Genomic DNA, 17,746 nt, shown 5'->3' with positions numbered 1-17,746 from the left:
CACGGCACCAAGGTGCGTGAGGCAGACCTGGGAGCCAGCACAGAAAGCAAAGGACAGACCCTGAAAAGAAGAGGAGCAAGGGTAAGCTGTACTGATGGTGTGGTCCTTCTCACCTGCCACCACTACAGAAGAGAAGGAGGAATGCTTGGGCAGCTGAGGATTGAAGCCCTGGGGCCAGAGACAGAGGGTTGAAGGTGGGCTCTGCTCTGGAGAGATGATCACAAGTCATCTCTCTTTGAATCCTCTCAAAGGTCAGGGAGAAAGGGCTCTTCAGGACTGCCCTGATAGAGGTCCCTCTCTGCCAGGACCTCTAACACCATCATTCTCCTATGTGTTGGGTCCACACGAGCTCTGTAAGATCCCCTTGGGGGGGTAGCACCTGGGAACTGCACTTCCAGGGCCAGTTGGCCCCCAGATGTGGCTGCTGGCACTATATCCCTTAGATTAATTAGCCCTTTTTCTTCCTCTTCAGAAGGGTTCACAACCCACATGTGCTTCTTCCTCTGTTGTGAGCAGATCCCTAACGCGCTGCAGATGGGACACATTCCATAGATTCAGAAGCTGCCTACAGCTCCCGCAGAGGAAGAAGGAGCACTCCCCCCCTGCTTGGGGCTGAAGGGCAGGAGGAGGTTGTCCAGCCCCACTGACTTACAAAATCAGTGTGTGGAACCAGCCTTTTAGAGGTACAAGCCACAGCTTCCCAGAAAACAGCCATCTTGCACCAGGAGGGAGGACACAGCAGCCCTGGGGGTCTGGATGGAGAAACAACTTGGAGGCAGCAGTGCAGAGAAACCTCTGGAGAGGACCTCTGTAACCATGGGCACCAGAGAAGCAGCAAAAGCAGTTTCTGAATTTGTGAATGCAGCCAACAAATCCCCCATGGACAGCATTCCCACCCCCTGCCTTTGCCATGAGATACACGCAGCTCAGCACACTCATAGCACCCATGGAAGCAGACGTTCCCACTGGACAGATTAGCTGCTCCGAACAGACGCAGAGCCTGGCTCTCCAGCCACCTCCACCCACTCTTGGCGTGTCCCTCCAAGCCCTGGGGTCCATCCTGGCCCTCCCTATGAGGAGGCCAGCAGCAGGCAGCCAAGAGCCATGGAAGTGACAGATTGTTGTCAGGAAACAGAAGAGAAACTGTCCAGCAGCTCCTAGTCCAAAGCCAGGGTTTGCTGGTTTTATTGTTCCTTCTGCTTCCATTTAACCAGGACCATCTCTAAGATGGAGGAGGGAGGCACAGAATATCCAAGTGGGTGTCCCACAGTTGGACTCCTTGGTCGTGCTGTTCTCTAAGCATATGTCCATGCATCACCGGGGGCTGAGACCACACGCTGGAAAAGAGGTTTCAACAGGAGACGAAAACATGCCGCTAGGAAGAAGAAACCTGGAGAGCAAGACCAGATGTCAGAACCCAAGGGATGCGAGTGCAGAGTGAGGCAGAGAGGAGGTTGCTGTGGGCTACTGCTGCAGAAAGGCTCTGGTGGGGCTGGCTGCAGAGCACAGCTGGTTCCTTATTTATCCTTCACATTATTTCAAGCCCCTTCAGCAACTCTTCAGGAAGAAAACAAAACAGAACAAAAAACCTCAGCTAGCATGTGGCTCACGCAGAGCTCCAGCAGCTCAGGGGAACCTGTCCACTTGTAATTAATGAAGTCCTGCTTGCAGTGATCCGACTGCAATCTCCCCTCTCCCCAGGAGGCTGGGCTGGCCTTGCCACTGCTTTGATACCTGCAGCTGGAACTGCACATGGCGGGGAGATGGGCCTGGAAACCAGGAAACCCCAAGCGTCCCTGAGGAGCATAAAGGCTGCCCTGACCAGAAAACCCATTCCATCACACATTCCCTGTAGGAGCAAGCCTGCCCAGGGCCTAAACTTGATGCGGGGGCTTCAACTGAAGCTCTCATTAGTCAGCTGTCCTCACTAAGGGAGGAAAGGAAAGAAGGAAGCACAACCTCTTGCCATTTTTAAGGGCAATGATCCACAAAGAGGGAACACTCCCCTCTGTGGTTGGGGTACTGTTGAGAGGAGTGTAGAAAGGGCCCTGATAGTGTGAATTTCCATAACCTTCTATTCCCTTTTCCACTGGCATCTTGACGCCAGGAGGCTTTTCCCCAAAGTGACCTTTGAACATCAGCTTGTCACAGACTGGAAGGGAAGCAGGAGCAATAGCTTGAGAATACAGCAGGAGGGGAGGTGCTCTCCTCAGTGGAAGGTCTCCTCTCCTGGTGTCTGGTACCACTTCACAGGCAGCACTTCCCAAGGACCCCACAACCTGCAGAAGAGAAGGATCTATGCAAGATGACCCAACAGCAAGGACAGAAGAAACCAGGACAGCCAAAGCAGCTTTTCCCGAGGAATCCCTCCCACACTGAACTTCTCAAAAGCACCCCATTTCCTTTGCCTTTTCTTAAACAACAAAAAGACCAGAAAAAACAACCCTGAAACAAACTTTGAATTCTGCTGAGTGTTTGGGATTAAAGGAATTGAATTCCTGCTTCTGATTCCAAAACAGTCTTCCTAAAAAGCAACAACTGTCATTTCCTTCGAGCTGCTGTTGCTTCCTTAAGACCCTCACATTGGCTGCCCAGGGCATGGGGAATTTGGACCGGAAGTCCTTCAGCCTATCAATCAGCTTTGCATGTCAGAGGAAAAGAGATGATGGGCACATAGATCCTGGTTGGGAATGATTGGTGGGGTTGATGTTATATCCGTATTTTAGTTTGGTTACTCTGCCATCCTGAAATTGCAGGCCCACTCCTCATCACAGGATTTTAGGTGTTTTCCTGCCACTTTTGGCCCTGGAATGGCTGCGTGAGCAGTGAGCTCAGCTCATTACAATGCAGTGATTTCAAGTGGATGTTTAATAGCTGATTAATAAAATCTTAGGGAACTGCGATGAATCTTAGGGAACTGCAAAAAAAAGTGGCTATTATTAGGTGGTGTGTGTTGGAACTGAAGTAGCCATCAAGCAATAGACTAGTTCATTGACACTTTACAGTCCCATTGGGTAATTATTGGGATTAGGCTGAGTACCCAATTTCCCACCTATGACTTCATAGGCTGGGAATGCAGCTCTCCGGTGACATCACAGCTCCAGCAGTCTCCCTCAGCAGTTGCCACATTGCTGTCACCCACTCTACACGTAGGTGTGGCACACAGCCTGAAGAGAGGGCTTGGACTCTTACAGGAAGAAAGAATAACAAGAAATGAGAACTTAACGAGGACATAAACACAAGGCAACTGCAGAGGAGATGAGCAAAGCCCCTTTCCATGCCTCACCACATCAGGTGGTGCTCTGAGAAGAGCGAGGAGCTTGGGATGGGGAAGCATACACTTCCCACCCGGACAGGGGCCATGTCAGGTGCAGAACAGAAGTCCAGAACCCGGTTTGGAGCTCAGAGCAGCAGTAAGGACAACATAAGCCTGCCCTCTTTGTAGTGATTACCTCTGCCTCCATGCTGAGCTCTAGCATTGTGCTTTCAGGCCATGCCTCTGCCTTGTCCCCTTGTCCCCTTCCCCTCTCTCAGCCCGACTGAGCAGGCAAGGCAGCCTCACACAGCCCAAGGGCACAGCAGTGCCAGCAGTCCAAGTGGCTGCATGTGCTCCCCTGGGGCTGATGAGCCCTCACAGCAGAGGTGGTGGCTGAGAAGGCAGCTGGCACCATGGAGACCATCTCCTTCCTCCCTCCTTCCCAGAGCCTGGCCCTGTGCATCCCTGAACCAAGGAAAGCATGTCCTGGAGGGTGGTAGGGCTGAAGGAAGTGGGGGTCTCTCATTGTCCCTGGGAAATATCCCCACAGGAGCAGCAACATTAGGCCAGAACTACCCGCTCTGGGGCTGTGCTGGATAAGCTGGTCTATAGGCAGCTCCTGCCACAGATGAGCAGGAGGAATGCAGGCAGATGGGGTATGGACCAGGTATGGACCAGGAAGGGTATGGACCAGCTAGGAGTGCAATCTGGGAGCAGATGAAAACGAAGTAACAGCACCAGCTTGCCTTACACCCACAAGAAAGGACAAGGGGATGCTGAATGCATGGCCAGGGCCACCCCAGATGCAGGAGGAAGTGGCCCCTGATTGAGAACTCCTCTCAATATCACTTTGGTCTGTTTCCCTGCGAGAGGATGGCAGCCACAGGGCCCTTGGCTATCCTTTGTGCTGTCCCTGGCCTGAGTTACCCCTGCCTTGCTGCTCACTTTCAGCAAAGGCAGCTGCCCTTGTGGCATGTTTTGTCTATCTCGTTGCTCTCAGTCAGACCCTGCTTTCCTGCAAGCTTGTCCCACTCTGTGGGGGTTCTGGAGGGTATGAACATCACCAACAAAGCTTTTACGGTACATAACTCACCCGGTGGTACCACTGGAGCTTAAATTCTGTATGAGGGCAAGTTTCAGTGGGTAGGAGGGTAGACCATCAGCATGGCACACACCTCTGAGCCTGCAGGCACTGCTAAGGCAGTGTGGTATCAGCCCCTTGTGTCCTGCCTCATCCCCAGGCTTCTTGACAGCCTGCATCCAGGATCGTCTGTCGTCCCTGCACCGGAGGGCTGGTGCCTGCCTGCTCTCTTGGAAGCTCATAGCTGCCACTGGTGCTTCTCCCCAGCACAGCCTTGGGGAGCCAGATGCAGGCCCAGCAGCAGGATACCTTCCCCAGCCTGGAGCAGGGGGTGCAACTGCTTTCTTGAGCCAAAGGCACATGTGGAGTTTGGCTCAAGGAAGCAGCTGCCCCATTTCCGTTCCCCTGGCAATGCCGGCAGGGAGTTGCTCTGACCTGCAGTGCCTCTCAGACCACAGAGCTGCTGGGAAGGTCAAAGGCAGCTATAGGAAACACTGCAGAGGCTGGTGGCCAGCTCTATCCCTGTGCTTCCTCACTAGAACAGATCCAAGCAAGGCTGATGAGCACCCCATATAACCAGGACAGCCTCCAGTGCTGCTGAGCAGAGGCTGGGGGCTGAGGGATGTTCTGGCTTGCCTCTTTCCTCCCTCGCAGTCTGACTCTGTGTTGCAGTGAACTACAGCTGACCTACAGCTCCCTGCCTCACCTGTCCCTGCCCCAGTATCCATATCCTATATGGCACCAGCCCCTTGGCCTCTGCTCAGCTCAAGCCTCCAGCTGGCTTTGGGGCCGCTGCTAGAAGCATTACAGCACACCTGTTCTTCAGATGAGGGTTTACGGCCAAGGCTAGCACATCTGGATTGTAAAATAGACATTTGGAAGTTTATCAACTTGTTTCCAAGCAGTCTGGGTATGGCAGAGGCTCTGTCTCGATGCTTTAGTGGAGGAAGCAGCTGGGCTGAAAGGCCAGTTTGATGCCCTTCTCACGCCCCATGAGGGCTGGGCTGAGCCCCACACACACGCGCACACCCCAGAACCTGAACTGCCTCTTCCTGACACTAGTGGTCCAGGAAACTGTGTCAGCAAGGCTCTAGGAGGGAAATGTGGAAATGAAATGTGGTGCCCTTCCCACCCCAGAACCCGCTGACACAGCTGCACCAAGCCTACGCGTCAGCCAAACATCTCCAGAAACACCGCCTGCTCACAAAATTGGTTGGGAATCTGCTCCATATGTGCTGAGAGGGAATAACTGACTCCATCAGCTTGGTCCTGTGCAGAGCTCAGCCGCCAGCAGCCTCCAGGGCTTTTGCTCTCAGCAAAGTCCTGATCAGCAGCAGCATCAAGCTAACTCTAATGGATTTGTCAGCACCAAGCAGATCTAAAGGAGGAACATGGCTTGCTGCCCTGAGTTGTTTCACGTGCACAGCCCTTCTCATCGTATTAGTTTCTCAAATGTGCAGCTCTCACACCCGTGCTAACAACAGACCTCCCATGTAAGCCTTCAGTAACATACTCTGATTTTGGTCTCTTCCCAGCCATCCCCCACCAACAGAAACACAGCTGATGCTTATGAGTGTGAGTGACACAGAGGCAAGAGATGCAGAAGACCTATAAAGCTGATGGAGCAGGAGGTAACTTTACCTCCAGTGTGCAGGAGAGCTTTGGTAACATGGTGGTGGCTGCTTCCCACAAGATCTTCAGATGGTCTAGGTCTAAGTTCAGAGCAGCTGATTAACAATCCTCCTGATAGTCAAGCAAAGCAGTGCTAGATACAGATGTGCTCTCCAAACTGCTCCTCCTCTCATTCTTACCCCCAGCAGCCTGGATGGCAGCTGGCAGTCTCCTTTCACCTCCTTCCGTTTTGCTGGCCCACCTACAGGTGAAGGCAGTGCTCCTGTCCTGCAGTACTGACTGCCGTGCTATGCTCTCATCACCCTAAAGACAAAACACAGCACTGTACCAGCCACTAGAAAGAAAAACAACTCTGTCCCAGCCAAAACCACTGAAGGAGAAACCACTCTAACCAAGCGGTTGAGCACTGCACAAGTATCTACAGCAAAGAAGGCACAAAAGGAGACAATTTGCTCTCAAGACAGATCAATCACTTCTCTGCAATGCAGCAGGCTATAAATGTATTTATACTTATTTTACAACCCTTTGGAGGCTTGGGCACACCTGGATTTTTCATCAGTTCCACCTCAGTCAATCTCTTCCCTATCTAATCCATGTGTTCTCAGGAATACTGAACTACCTTTTTAGAGACACTAATTCACACTAATTCAAAGTGCTTCCAGGCTTAGAGTATTTCAGTGGAGGAGGCTGGGAAGAGGAAGATATCGAGATCTGGGGTAACACCAAACCTTCAAACACTGTACCTGCAGTGATGGAGATGCAAATGCATTTATATATATATAGCACTTTATATAGCACTATAGCACTTTGCTCTTGGTCAGACTCTTCATCCTTATGTATATGTTTCAAAACTGTGGTGCTGGTGCTGCAGAGCTCCCCAAAACATCCTGGAAGTAAGAGCAACCTGACCTAGGTGAACACAGGGAAGATCATCAGCACAGAGACACCTGATGACTTGTAAACAGAACCCAGGACAACAGAACCGGGACACTGCCTCACAGTGCTGGTGCTGGAACCCCAGTTCCAACCTAGCACTGACACAAGCTTCTGTGATCTCAGATGAACCATCTGTCTTCAGCTCTCAATTACAAAGTGGAAAAGAGACCTCTCCACATGCCCACTCTGTGTTTGCCCATATCCCCTCATTGTATAGAACAGAGAACGTGCTGTAGGAGAAAACATCTGAATTGATGTGAGGGCTGTACACATGCCGCTGCTTAGGAAAAACAAACACGGTTAGCTGCACCTAGTATCACTGAGCACGTACATATTGTCTGAAGTCCGTGCTAGGGCCAAGTTCGCTACTGGATACCTCTTCCATGGGATCTGGAGAACCTGCAAAGATGTTAGCAGGAATTCAGGGTGGGAGGCACTACAAGACATGGCAAAGGAAAACAGGTTGGAAAGTAAGGAAAGGAGATTCACAACTTTATTTGGATCAAGCAAAGTCCCCTCTTGCATTTGGATGTGCCAGTGGGACCATCTGCCCCAGCCATCCCAGGTGGTGTGTTTTTACTGACAGAGGAGGCAACGTAGCTTTGCATTTCTCAGTAAATTGAGCTGGTCACCTCTAAATTTCTAGGTCACCGGGTCTGCTGTCTCTTCCTCCCCCTGGCACATAAATCTGACCCCCACCCCAGGCCCTCCCTCCTCAAGGCAGGCAGGTCCTGCTCATGACAGCCAGTGCTTTGTTCAGCGGCTGAGCCAACACTTCCTCCCGAGGGAGCACATAACTCCACAGAGGCAAAGGTCAAGTGTACTCTTCTCAAAGCTGAGGATTTGCCTTTGCCACTTAATCCAGGCTGAGATCTCACAGCCGGCACAGAGCTGCTCCTGAGGCTGGGAACACAGCCTTTTGCAGGCAGATGAGGAGCGTGCCTGAGGCACAGGTACAAGGGGAAAGACCAAACATGTGCCCTTCGCCACAAGCCCTGGGGCACCAGCAAGGAGGCAGCTAGGAAAACAAACCCTCACCACATACTTTATCCCTGTTTTGTGAAATAACCCTGCCTTGTCTGCACTAGTTAAGGCCTAATGCCAAAGTCAGCCAAGTGGCTGGTGGTGCCTAACTTCCATTTACAGCTCTGCCTCCTTTAGGGTGCAGTGGAAGCAAACCAGCTTCACCATCACAGTGTCCAGAGGCAGCAGCTCAGATGGCTTCCTACAGCATTCTGCTGTGCCCAGGAGGCACTCTGCAGGGATCAGTCACAGCCCTGCAAGGAGCAGTGTGGGAAAGGGAACAGTGAAGGACTCCATCACTCCGGTTTCGCACTGGATGTGAGGAGGAAACAGGCTGCTCCTATTGTCCTTGTCTCAGCCAGCCATGAGCCTCCCAGCTACGGTCAAGCAAGCAGGTGGCACTGGCAGTGAAGAGCATCCGCTGGTGCTCTCCCACACATCATAGACTGGCTGAGATGGGATGGGACCTTTGGAGATGGTCCCGTCCAGACCCTTGCTCAGGCCAGGATGCCTGATGCTGTGGCCGGTTGGGTGTTTAAACCCCTCTGACTCCACCACCTCCCTGAGCAGCCTGCTCCATCATCATTCACCCTGATGGTGCCTCTAGTACAGGCGGCCATCAGCCACCTTTGACACAGGGTGTTTGGTCACTACCGGAGGAGGTGGGCGATGCCTCTCTTCGGGACATGACAGCTATGGACCTGCACGACATTCGTGGCTGTGCTTCCTGACTCCAGTCCCCAAGGGGAGGCTCTCAACCCCCGTGTTACAGGGCCATGTTCCAGAAGCTAAGCCTGGAACAGAAGTGGGGTGTCTCTCTCACTCACATTGACCATGCAAACACACCAGTACTGGATCCAGCCTTCGCCATTTCCCTCCATTTCTTGCTTTCTGTTCAAGACAACTGAAGAAGTATGGGGGGGAGGTGGGGAGCATCATTTGGCAAGAAGGCTTTCTTCTCTCAGAGTCTATTGCTTCCAAGATTGAGGAGGATTGACCCTGCAGACCCTCCATAAACACCAGGCTCCCCCATGGACACCTTCCCCTACCAGCTGTGCAGTCAGGGTGGATCCACGAGGATCCTGGACCCACAAGCCTGTTTTCACAGGTCTGTGCTGTTTTACCTCCCAGTGCTTTTCTGGTTCTCATTATCTCTGCAGAGCTGATGACTCTGAGACATTTCATCTCCCTGGAGGCTTTTTCTGGGGCATTAAATCTGATTTATGCAACACAGCCGTGGCTGTCCTGGTCACCCATGTTCACCTCTGGCTTGTTAACAGCCTGGCTGGCCAAGGACACTTCCCCACCTGCCAGCAGATCTGAACCAGACTGCACCTCTGCACCCACCAGAGTTAAAGCCTTGGCAGCTTGCTCCTCCTATCCCTTTTCCTCTCATTCATCGCTGATCATTAATCACAGCAGTCTCTTTCCATGAGGGACCTGCCTCCACAGACCCAGACCTGCCCCTGCAGCTGCCAGGGGAAGTCCCAGGGGCAGGCAGGGAACAAGGGCAAACCAAATTAGCAGTTGTAAGGTAACACCCCCAATAACCTTAGCCTGGTCATTAACCCCAGCTGCAGGGAGGGCATCAGCAGCTCAGGGTCTCTCTCCAGGCAAGCGGGATGCTTCTGGCAGAGAAAGCAGCCTCTTCCCTAGCCTCCTGTCTTCTGCTCTTGATAGAAACCAGTTCAGAAACACAACAGTTTGGGATCTAAACAGCTCTTAACACTTATCGCTGCCTGTCCCACGAGGCAATCCGAATCCAAAGTACAGCTATAACACATGTATATCTGTTCACAACACCTCATTGGAGGAATTAAAGAGTGACAATGATACTGTACTTGGGACACGATGACAACTGCTTCCATCTAGCCAAACACGACTGAGGCCAAGGCTGGTCCAGCCTACTAAATGGTGCTAGAACTTCAGGCTGGGCATAGGACCAAATATTACAGTGGAGCCCCTCTACATGGCCCCTAGACATCTTTGCATTTGCAGGCCTGGTGACCTTTCCAAGCTTCCCTCCACCATCCTCCTATTTCATTTCAGGCTGCTTCTTGCACTTCACCCACACTGGCTGCACAAGCTGTTTTGCAGGAGGAAGAGTCATCTCTCATAAGCCATCTGCATCATACCTAATGCAAGACAGGGTGAACCACCTTTGCAAGGCAAACCTTGCACCTCTGTGTTGTACTTGGACACATCTGTTTTGGTTGTGCCTGTCTTTTGCCCAAGTCAACCACTGCTGTCACCTGAAGGGGAAGGGTGACAGTGCTATAACCTGGATACCTCACACATTCCCTCCGAGACCATTGCAGTGCTTGCATCCAAGCAGGCCTGCTGGGTGGGAGGCTTGAATGAGGGCAGCTGGACAGGAGCCCTGCAAGCCAGCCAGGCCTCTGCACATGGCCACCAAATCTGCATCCGAAGCTGCTAAAAAATTAGGTGAAGGAAATGTCTGGAACAGGGACCCAGTCTGGTCATGGTTTGAGTCCTGACTTCAGAACAGCTGGTACAGCCTTGCAGGCGATGCACAGCTCAGCTATCCCAACCACCCTTGCTGAGCTGAAACTTACTGCAGTGTGGGCCAAGCATGCCAAATTCCTGAAGTCTGGTAAAGTTACAGGTGAGTGAAGGACCCTCTGCCCCCCTCACAAAGCAGACTTTATGCACCCATGGTGCAAGTGGAGGTGGAGTCAAGAGAGCCCAAAAGTGGTTTGCAGTGATTCACCACAACAGACACCCTCCCACCCCCAAACTCATAGGCCCCAAGACCCCAGTAGCACAACATCTAGAGCACAAGTGTTCTTCACTCTTGCTGTGCTGTGAGCTCCCTTCATAACACAGGCACCCATTCCTACTTCGCTTGCAGAGCTGGGCAGGTTCTCTTCAACTGGATGCCATCCAGAGCCTCCACCAAGGTTCAGAGAAGGAAGCAGGAGGTGCTCCAAGGGTGGGAGCAGAGACATGGAAGCCAAGGGTTAGGGTGGTAGTGGAAGAACCTAGTACCTCTGGGTGCTGGAGTGAGAGGTACCATGGCATTTCTATTGCTACAGCTTTGGAGATTTTCCCATCTGCCTTCCCACCATCTGCTGAGGCGACTGCAAGGGAGAGGAGGTTTGCAAGGGTCACTCTTGGGCCAGAGCAGATGGAAAGGACCTGCTGCAAGCATTTTACTAGAGATGGCCAGACAGCTGCAACATGCCCCTCAGCCCTGCTGGCAGTTCATGGATCATCCAGCACACAGAGAGTACCAGGGCAGCAGGAGCTGGCTCACAGCTCCACACACTGCGCTGGAGGCTTGCATGCAATGACCAAGGGTCTGCAGCTGGGCAAAGGAGAGAATTAACAAGCTGCTGAAGTCCTTCCTCGGAGCCCTGAACAAACAGATGCTGCCAGGAGCTGGTCTCTCCCCCTCCTGGAACCATCTTTCTGGTCAGAGAGGGTTTTCACTGTGCTCCCCACAGGGGAGAACCAGCAGCACCTTTGCTACACAGAGCTCCGGGGCCTCTTCCTCCCCCTGCACCTTTGAACCAGCTCCAGACTTCTCAGCCCTGCAGGCCTCCAACCTGGACTGCTGCACACCTAATTAACTCCCTTGTTCATTTATGGTCTCTTGTCACTAAAGCAAGTTATTGGTGCACAGAAGCAGCAGGTCCTTATGTGTATTCACATGGACCTGACTGCTCCTTTGGTATACTGGGGAAGCCCTTAGTCCCCTGCTGCAGCCAGCTGCTCCAGGATCACCTGCCTCCTCTTTTCCAGCAAGCTCCCCCAGTACCTCTGTGGCCATCACAAGTCACCAGGGACTTCTAAGGGCATAACTCCTGTGAATTCAAGCAAGAAAGTTTGTCTGAACCACGGACTGCACCCTAACCACATCTGTCTCCCTTCATGGCACCGAGACACCCCATGGGACACCTCCTCACTCCCTTTTGTTTGTATGTTTGCACACATGGTTTCTCCCCGCATTGGTACTCACTCAGGTTTGCACACAGCCAGAGGGATGTAAGAACATGACCCCACTGCTCTTTTATCCACCTCCCCTCTATGTTCCCTCTTAACCCCGCCACAAGGATGGAGAACAGTGGAGAGTGGCAGGGTCTTTTCACAGGGGAAAACCCAGGCAGAAGTATCCCAGAGCTTCAAGACCAAATAACCTCTTCAGGTTTTGGAAATCTCCCCTGCCTTTGTTCCGTGGCCTTCCAGGGTTGGGGGAAGGGATCCCAATGAACATGTTTGTGCTGTTCTTCTTAATAGGGTGTTGTGTAACACAGAGGGAAGTGACTACACTGGGGACCCCAGCTGAGAACAGAGACTTTAATCCTGCTGCCCAGGGAAAACTTGGAAAAAATACCTACATCTGTTCTGTTGCATTAGGCTCATGGCTCAGAGGCTGACAGCTGACCCTGGCTGCTCATGATGCCAAGGTACGGCCCCTGCCAAACAGTGCCAGGGTAAATTACCGTGACTGATTAGAAAGGCAAAAGGCAGCCAGAGAAAACTGAGGAGGGAGCTCTCCCTCTGAAGGTTTCTAATGAAGGGAGAAGGCCAAGCCAGAGTGCACCAGAGCACTTCATCTTTTCCACTGCCACATGGGCAGACTGAGTGATAGTGGAAGAGAACAGGTCAGGGGATGAGAGGCAGGGAGAGGGATGAAGGTGAGGAGGCAGAAAAGAAACCACAGCTGCATCCACCTCTCCATGGGGCTCACCAAAGATGGGCTTCATGATACAACCCTTCTCGTCCTCCTCTGAACCTGTGCTATGCTGAGGCCACAGAGGGGGAAAAAGGTGCTCTTGTATCTACAAGCAAGGTTCATGTTTGAAAAGGGCATGGGGCAGATATTGGCGGGGCAGGGCAGAGCAGCACACACTCCCTGCCACAAGCCTGCCAGGTCTAGGACGTGTAAGAACACAGATATGGGGCTCCCTGACCCAGCACTACAACACAGCTCCCTTCCAGGCTCAGGCTTTGTCATCACCTCACATCCATCCAACAGCTCAGAGTACAAAGGAAATAAGCTATCCAGGAAACAAAACAACACTACCAAAATTCAGCTAATAGCAGACATCTAGAAGTTCTGGAAGCACATGAACTATTTCACCCATATTTGGCAGGGCTCTATACCCAGTGGTACACCCATGGGGAACATGGTAGGTGCTGCACTGGAACCACAGGGCACCAGGGAGAGCCCCTTCTCTGTGCACCTCTTACAGGCATAGCAGGATGTTGAGGGTGGCCCTCTCCTAACTGGGAGAGGGCTTCTAGAAAAGCTGTTAACACCCGGTTCTGTGAACGATCTGTCTGTTTCTTATTCTAGTATTAAATTAGCTCAGCCTTAATTAGCATGACATCTATGACAGGATTAAAGCAGATTCAGCATTCCTCTTCCTGCCTAGGGCTACCAGCTGCCAAACACCCCTCCAGATCAGCATCCTGCACAGGACAGTGGCTAGCTTCAAGAGAAGCAGCAAGCAAGCTCCCTTCTAACTGTCTGTCAGAGGCAGGCTTTGGCCCTGAAGCAGGAAGATTTGTTTGCTTTAAATCTTATTTAACCATGGCTGGTTTTATTATTCACATCCATGTCACACTCTTATGTACCCTTAGGAGGATGAGGAGAAAAGATCTTACTTTCCTCACTCCATCTGCAGAGCAGACAGCTTTGATTAGCCACGTGCCTGTTGCCTTTCAATCCCAGCTGCCTGTGACTTTGACCTTGTTCAACAAGACAAAGGGATCAGGAGGAGCTGTGTGTGTTTCCTCAGCACCCTTCAGCCTTTTATAAACTTCTACTTCAACACCACAAACTCTTATCAGACTGTGATTCTCTATCTGTCTCCATAGACGACCTCATCATACAACCCTAAAACTCCAGCACAGAACCAAGCACTTCAGGAGCGGGAGTCCTTCCAAGAAATGCCTTCTGATCCATGAGCATTTCTGCGCTAGAATCTAAAGATGCCTTTTGGGTCCACCACCAGTAGCCCCATGACTCTTTGCCACCCTTCTCCCCTCTGCTGTTGGTGTTTGACCTGATGCCTTCCCCTCTGCTCCCTGCACTGCTGGGGAGCAGATCTGTCAAGGTCAGAGTCTCAGGCCTGAGCTGGCTCAGCAGCACCAAGTGCATTACACCTCACTAATGTGTTTGGTATGTGGCTCCTCTGAAACACTGCCACTTTGCACTTAAATCGCAGCTCTGTCCTGCTCGGGAATAGGAACCAAAGGGGCTGAGGGACAGGAAAGCCAACTCCTAGAAAGGCATTCCCAGGGCACCTTTCAAAGACATTTTCAATAGGCTACTGATGCTGCCAACTGGCCCCTCTACTCAAAAACAACTTGATGAAGACAGCATCCAAGGCAGGTACTACCTGTGCAGGGACCACTTCAAGGACAATTGCCCCCTAAGGTGGCAATATGGTCCTTTTGCCCTCCTGTCCCTGGAACCGCTGCACTGCTCCGGTCACCTACTGCAGCTCATTCAAACTCATGCCAATTTCCGTCCCTCCGGGATCTATGGAAAGGCCAGTGGTGTCTGCGGTTAACAAAAGGAGTCCATTTTGTTATAATAAGCATTGAAGACAGAACATCAGTTCCCTCTGCACATCAGCTCAATTCTGCTTTCTTGGTCCATGCTTTAAAACTCCCTCTCCCCTCACAGACCAATGACTAATCTGTGGCTCAAAGCCTGAGGGAACACATCTAATCTGGTTAGTGTTAATGCTGTTGTTTGTTCATATTAAGCACATTATTCTTACTAAGCTATTTGTCCTCAGTCTCCCGAGAAAGAGTGCTGCAGGTTAATCATACATTTGTAAATCCAACTTCCTCTCATGCATTTTAAATGTGTTGCCTATTGGAAAACAAAAGGGCAAGCAGGCGCAGTGCAACAAGAACTTGTGTGGAACCAGGGTATGCTCTCTATGCATACACTTCTTGTATGCATCGGTTTGGGAATTGTAAGCACAGGAAGGGAATCTGCCAGCCAACTCGTTTGCTAGACTAAGGGGCCTGCTGAACGAAACAAACAAGGCACCCCAACACGCTGACATGAGTGACCCAAACTGCAGGGTTTTTCAGAGAGCCATTCTTAAACCTGATCAGCTCGACTATAGGCCCCCCTCTCGTGGCCAACCAGCCGCAGTCACCTTCCGTCGGCATAACAGAACTGCAGCACTGCTGCCTGCCCCTACAGCCATACCATCCTTGACCTGAGCCCGGGCAGCACGGCTCTGCTCCGAGGGCTGATGGATCGCATGGCTTCAGGCACGGAGCTGCCTATGAACAAGGCAGACCTGGGCACCAGGGCAGATGCCATGAAAGGCTTCTAAAAAGGAAAAAAATTATTACAAAGAAAGATTTTTACAAGGGTGGGTAGTGATAGGACAAGGGGGAATGGCTTTAAACAGGGGAACACGTTGCCTTGAGAAGCTGTGGACACCCCATCCCTGGCAGTGGTTGGACAGGGCTCGGAACAACCTCGTCTGTTGGAAGGTGTCCCTGCTTGTGGCAGGGGGTTGGAACTAGATGAGGTCCTTTTAAGGTCCCTTCTAACCCAAACCATTCTATGATCCATGATTAGCAGAACAGCCAGCATTTGCTGAGTCCCTCCAACTTGACAGCCTTATGGTTATCAACAACTAGGGCCTCAATTTTAAAAGCAATACTGTGTAACACTAAGAGCCCCCCCATCCTGAAACAGGGCCCCATTGTGCAAGCAGCCATACAACATCCGGACACAGAGAGACTGTCTGCTCTTTGGATGGGAATGAGATTGAGAGAAAGGACAGAAGATGAACAGGATGGGAGCGAGCAGAAGGAAACAAGGCAACACTGATCAGCCTAACAGATCACAGTTGGCAAGATGCTCATTAAGAGGACACACAGCACAAAAACAATAGTTCAGTGTCTTACTAGAAGATACCGAGGTGACATTTTTGTACTATAATTCTTAGTTTCAGCAATGACTACAGTCACTACCAGTCTATTGTGTGTTGTTCCCTGTATAAAAGGGCCTAGGAGAGGCAAGGCTGCACAATGCTGCTGGCTGCTCTAGTCACAGACAAGGAAAAGGGCTGACAATTTTCCCTCAGTAGGAGCCTGAGTCTGTTCACACCAGTAATAAAGGTCTCTGCAAATCTGAGCTAGCCTCTACACAGCAAACTGCTACTCCAGACGAATGCGAAACCCCTGGAGCTGGTTTCATCATCCTCCAAAAGGACTGCAGAGAACTGTATTTCCTAGTGTTTCTTCACCCCCTGCTGTAAGCAGCACTATCTCATCTTGTGGCAACCTCACACTTCAGCTACTGAAGCACAAGACAGCCCTAAGCAGCTGCTCCTTCTATTAAGAGCTGAGATTTCTAAAGATTACTCAGAAAACTGCATGAGTTTACAGGCCTTCAGTATTATGTCAACATAAATCTTAAAATGAAGGGGTGGGTATGGGCCAACACACTTCTTGCAGCTTATCAGAGAATTGCCTCTAGAGGGAGATGGATTTGGTCTTTGCCACTGCAGTCTCTTCCCCCAAAACCATCCGAACTCACTCTGGCTTTCGTGTGCCTCAAAGAACACCCTGGAGCAGCCTTAGGCCAGCTCCAGTTCTCCATCCCTCGTATGGTGCAAGAGCCCTGCTTCCTTCATCTGAATTCACTGCAGCTTTATACCCAGGCTGAGGGGCTTGGCTGTTGGCCTCACTCCCCGCTTCCAGCCCTGTGTGCAATTGCCCATGTCTCAACATACTTTGTAGCACGCCATCCCTGCAGAATGGTAGCTGGAAAAGACTGATCAGAAATTTTGGGTGAACTTCAGCTACAGCTGTTTTGTTTTACTGCAAAAAAGTTATAGCAAATTATGTCTAAAAATGAACACATTCATGCAGTAACACCTCCCTCCTACAATCAAGTTTCATGCTCCGGAGAGCAGAGATTAGGGATTCTCACGCATTCAATGAAATAAAATAAAAAACAAAAACAAACAAGGAAAGACTTTAAGACGAAGAGTCGAAAGTCTCAGATTCTAAATCATCCAGCTGATGCCAAGACAGGCTGATGTTCTGGTGGACTCTGCTGTTTCCCGTAAGTGTTTTCCTTTTATAGTTCCCATAATCACATGTTCAAACTCCGCTGTCGTGTGCCAGGTCAGTCAGACACACGATGGTAGCAGAACAGCCAAAACTATGCAAAATATAGTCATTCTCTATGGGAACTAGGAGTTACAGCTTGGTTCAACTCAGCCATAATACTATGAAAGCAAGAACTCTTACCCACATCAAGCATCATTTCTACATTTTCTCATTCAGGTATCTGAAGAAATTCCTTTGCAGCAGTTCTACAACTGATGCAAACAAAAAGCTGAATACACAAAAACCCAGTTTCCCAAGCAGCACATCCTGACACATCTCACATCAAGTGACCACATGTGGAATCAAGAATCCCAAAACATCACTGTTGCTGGAGACACAAGCTGGGGCATGTAGGATTTCAGCATGAAGCATACAGGCACAATTTCTCTCCCAGCCCTAAGTCCATGCCAGATGCCATGATAAACAGAGGTTGTGAAGTCAGCAACAGGCCACCATCCCCACTCCCTCTCCAAGACATCACAAGACACTAGTGATCAGGACACACAATGTGGGCAGCCAGATGACATCATGCATCCTGCAAAGAGAAGCAGAAACTTTAGAACCTACTTCATGCTAAAGCAATCCAACATGCTGATCTCTCTCCTTCACACCCAAACAGATCGAGTTTCTGAAAACTCCAGCCTCAAACTGGCTCCTTTCCCATGAGTAATAGTGGTTATGACATGTGAGGA

This window comes from Melopsittacus undulatus, chromosome 4 (genome assembly GCF_012275295.1).
Source record: "Melopsittacus undulatus isolate bMelUnd1 chromosome 4, bMelUnd1.mat.Z, whole genome shotgun sequence".
In the NCBI taxonomy this organism is placed as follows: domain Eukaryota; kingdom Metazoa; phylum Chordata; class Aves; order Psittaciformes; family Psittaculidae; genus Melopsittacus; species Melopsittacus undulatus.
The sequence above is the reverse complement of the archived record's forward strand: the minus strand, read 5'-3'. Positions refer to the sequence as shown.